General features: G+C 36.4%; 1 pseudogene; it reads right to left on the bottom strand.

Moving 5' to 3' along the window:
* Positions 1 to 651: 651 nt before the first annotated feature.
* Positions 652 to 1106, bottom strand: LOC149559945 (histone H2B.4-like; annotated as a pseudogene).
* Positions 1107 to 4033: the final 2927 nt, after the last annotated feature.

Here is a 4033-nt window from a genome sequence, read left to right as displayed (position 1 = left end):
TTTCCCCTTTTCAAAGATCTTGTCTCATGGTGTTGGATCTTGAAGCTTTCTCTCTCCTATCTTAAGGTAATATCTTTTCATGCATTAACTCACTTAGATTCTTTCCTAGTATTGCTTAGTTACATATTTCTTTTTCCATTTCTTACATGGTATCAGAGCGGTTTAATCTTTGTTTTTGAGTGTTTGCATGAAGGTACGATTCGAAGGAGACTCTTGAGAGAGATTTCACTAATTTCCTTTTTAATCTTCTTAAGTTGGAAGAAAATGATTTTTTTTTCTTTTCTTTTTGGGTTTGCCTGGTTTACCGCCAAACTCGATTAACTTTTGTTTGCTCTAATTTGTGCAAGTTACTTCTTATTTTCTATTAGTTTTCATCTAACCCTCTTTGGAAGGCTTGTTCTATTTTTTTTCTGCAGTATCATTTTGTTACATTAGTTTTTTATTTGAAATGTTCAATATATATATATATATATATATGCTAGTTTTTGATGAGTTACAACCTTTCATAACTAATCAATGTTCAAATTTTTTTTTCACTAGAACAAGGATTTAGAATTTAGGGTATACCATCTCGATAGGGTATGAGTTTCAGAATTAATCTTTTATAATATTGAGAAAAGTAATCCATGACGGTGCCTGCACTTCCAAATCCTACGACCTACCAGAGGGTTTTCTTTGCATTCTTCTACTGCACAGAATGCTCTCTGACACGGCATGCTTGGCAAGCTTGCTAGGAAGGGTTAATTTAATCGCAGACTACACCTCACAAGATGAGAGAGTGTTCCTTTTGGAGTATTTTCCCAGCTTTGAGGATTCTCCTGCCAATTTCTCAAAAATATCGTTCATGAAGGAATTCATGATGGACATGGCCTTGCTGGAGATGCAGATCTTAGGATGAACCTGCTTCAGCACATTGAAATGTAGATCTTGTAGCTCTTCACGCTCTTCTTCTTATCCCCTGTAGGCTTGGGGCCCCTTTTGCTGCCCTTTGGAGGAGCCTTCTCCTTGGGCTTCTTCTCTGCAACAGCGGTGGGAGTCTTCTCCCCCATGATTTTCCTCTTGTCTGCCTTCTTCTCAATAGGCTTCTTCTCTGCCTTGGGTGCCATTTTCCTGCCATAGTTGCAGATCTTCCACGCCTGCATCCGTACCATTGCGTGAGCCACGTCGGCAAAGGAGCCTTTCTGCCGCTGGAAGCGCAGCTCGAGAGCGGAGGAATTTACTAGCTTCCACCCCTGTCGCACATCTTTCCAACCTCCACCCTTCCGCCGCTGCCCGGGACCTGTCCATGCTTTGTAGCAGCAACGCCATTTTGTTACACCTCCACTTAGCTCCCCCTGGCCATGGCTCTCACATAAAGCCAGTCTGGGATTCCTTTGTCAAATGCTCATCCTCCTCCATCGCTGCTGACCAAGTAATTGTGGTTCATGGAAAAATGCAATAAATTGCAGAAGTTAACAGAAGCAGCAGAGCGAAGAATAAAAATTGCTGAGGCAGAGCAAAGAATAGAAATTGCCGAACATTTAAATCATCCATCAAGTAAAAATCTTTCAAAAATGAAGTTCTATTTTCTACCAAATGACCCAGGATCGAAACCCCTTGTGACCCTGATCACGTAGCTTCCAGAGTTGAAAGAGTGAAATGATACATCGCCAAAAGATCTTTATATGTAGGGCAAGGTCTCGATCTACCATATAGGAAAGTTGGCTTCCTTGATAGAAACACTCATTACACGTGCGTTCAATTCGCATCACATAACATTGAGCTAACCCTAATGGACAGCAGCTACCAAGCCCAAGAATGGGTTCATCAGTGGACAGGAAAAATTGCATCGTGGAGCACAAACCCACGCTCAACCCAACATGGTCGTTGCTATCAGAGGAGCCTTGATTTTGGCCAAGCTTTCTGTGATTACAGGAGTCACTCGGTTGGAAAATCTGTCGTCTATTGTGCCACAGCCAAAGGTAACATTTTCGTTTCATGCAAGATTCTTTTCCTTTTTTTGAGCTCTTGACAGAAGCATCATTTGCTTTTATCATTGCCTTTTGTCAGCTTAATTTTGGCATATTTTCTTTCATTGTCAGAAAGCTCAAACTCAAGTTCAATATTTTTTCAATATAAGTTTAAACTAATTAAATCTCTTCCATTGAAAAGAATCTAAAATTACGTGGTTTTAAAAAAGAAAAGGGAGAAGTTTAAGGATTTTTTTTTTTTTTGAGAAGTTTTCTTAGAATTAAATATTAAAAATAATTAAAGTTTTATTATTTTTTTACATAAAAAGTTAAGAGTTTTTATGTTTTTTTTAATATAAATAAATATTCTCATTTATAATAATCTAGGAGGATTCTTGTCTTTATTGGTGGGCCCATCCTTTCTATCTTTTCACTTGTGTTCACCATGCATGGATATTTTAACTGATATCTAATAATTTATGCTCTTCCAAATACTTCCTTTTATCTCAATTTATTCAGGTTTATGAGTTATCTTACACTATTGCCTTCATTATTTAATTATTTGATTTAATTTTACTATGTTCTATTGATCTATCTACACATGGTTGCAGTTTTATGCTTTTATAGCATCGTTCCATGCCCATGTTGGCACTTTATGGTTTTATACCATTGATTTATATGATATTTTGTTTTGAGTTGCATAGGGAGCCAATTTTTTCAAGGATAACTATGTAGGTCCCCTCAGTATAACTGATACATAGTTTCCTTATCTAGCCCATGGAGTATACCTTCATCCTATATTGGTGTGCACTCATTTTATATGGAGTTTCCCTCCATTTGGTTCTATTGGTTCCACTTTGAAAGATTAATATTTATATGGAGTTTCCCTCCATTTGATTCTATATGCTCTACTTTGAAAGGTTGATATTTATGGAGTTTCTCTCCATTTGTTCCACTTTATTCCTCAATGCAAGAATGATATTTTATGGGGATTTCCCATTTCAATCTCTTTATCTCCTTGGTGTATGCTCCTAGTTTTGATTTAGTCATGGTATGACTTCCTACACTTTGCTCATTTTTGAATGTATAGGTGACGAGGTTGCCATATCTTGGAGCACTCCTATATTGGAGACTTTATTTGAGAAGTTGTTTTGACCCATGTTGATCTTTTTCCTCATGGAAATGATGTTGCTTGTCCATGATGGATTTGTTATTTGAAGGCAGTATGTTGTTCTCCTCATAAACCCTTCCTTTGGTCCACTTCAGCTATAATTCTTGTAAAATTGTAACTTGAATTATTTGGTGCTTGAGGCACATGTTCTACTTATTTATTATTGTCTCTCTTATAAATATACAATGTGATAATGTTCTGCATACTTTATTGCCTAAATCATGGGTCATGTAGGTGATGGAGTCATGACCCATTCACCTGTAGTGGGATGACTCATTAGTGGATTGTCTATATCCATGTGATTGACGCAATATTGATGCAGGTTTCATTTGTTAGCCTTGTCTATGGTCATTTGTGCATTCATATGTTCTGTAATGAGAGCTTTATTGCATCTATTATGATCATTTTGAGCTTATGACTTATTTTTAGATATCATGTTAACTCCATTGCATGTTGGTGAACACATTCATTTATCCTCATTGATTATATTATTATAACTTCATTTTTTTTTACTAACTTCTCCATTCAATGTAATTCTACTTGTGGATAGTTGTCTTGTTTTTGTTCTCTTTTTTTTAGGTGATCCATCAAGGAACCTTCTCAATTTTCCACATATGAAGATGTGTCTATGCTTCCACTTGATCACATTCAAAGGGCTCATGTACTTCTCTCGGATCTGCAAATGTACCATATGGCTTGAAGACAATCAAATTACTTCATATTGAAGATTAAGTTGCAAATTTTTGTAAATTATGGGTTTAATACCCCTTGATATAATTACCCCAAGTAAAGATTAAAGGGGGGTGTTAGAAGTTGTAATCTTTCCTTGGTGTGTTTATAAACCAAGGTTAGACCTCCTTTATTTATTGTTATAATATATTAGGATATAAGCCAAGGTATCCTAATATATTTC

Source organism: Cupressus sempervirens, chromosome 4, assembly GCF_028749045.1.
Source record: "Cupressus sempervirens isolate cs-2001-9-10 chromosome 4, ASM2874904v1, whole genome shotgun sequence".
In the NCBI taxonomy this organism is placed as follows: Eukaryota; Viridiplantae; Streptophyta; class Pinopsida; order Cupressales; family Cupressaceae; genus Cupressus; species Cupressus sempervirens.
This window is presented reverse-complemented; position numbering and strand designations above follow the sequence as displayed.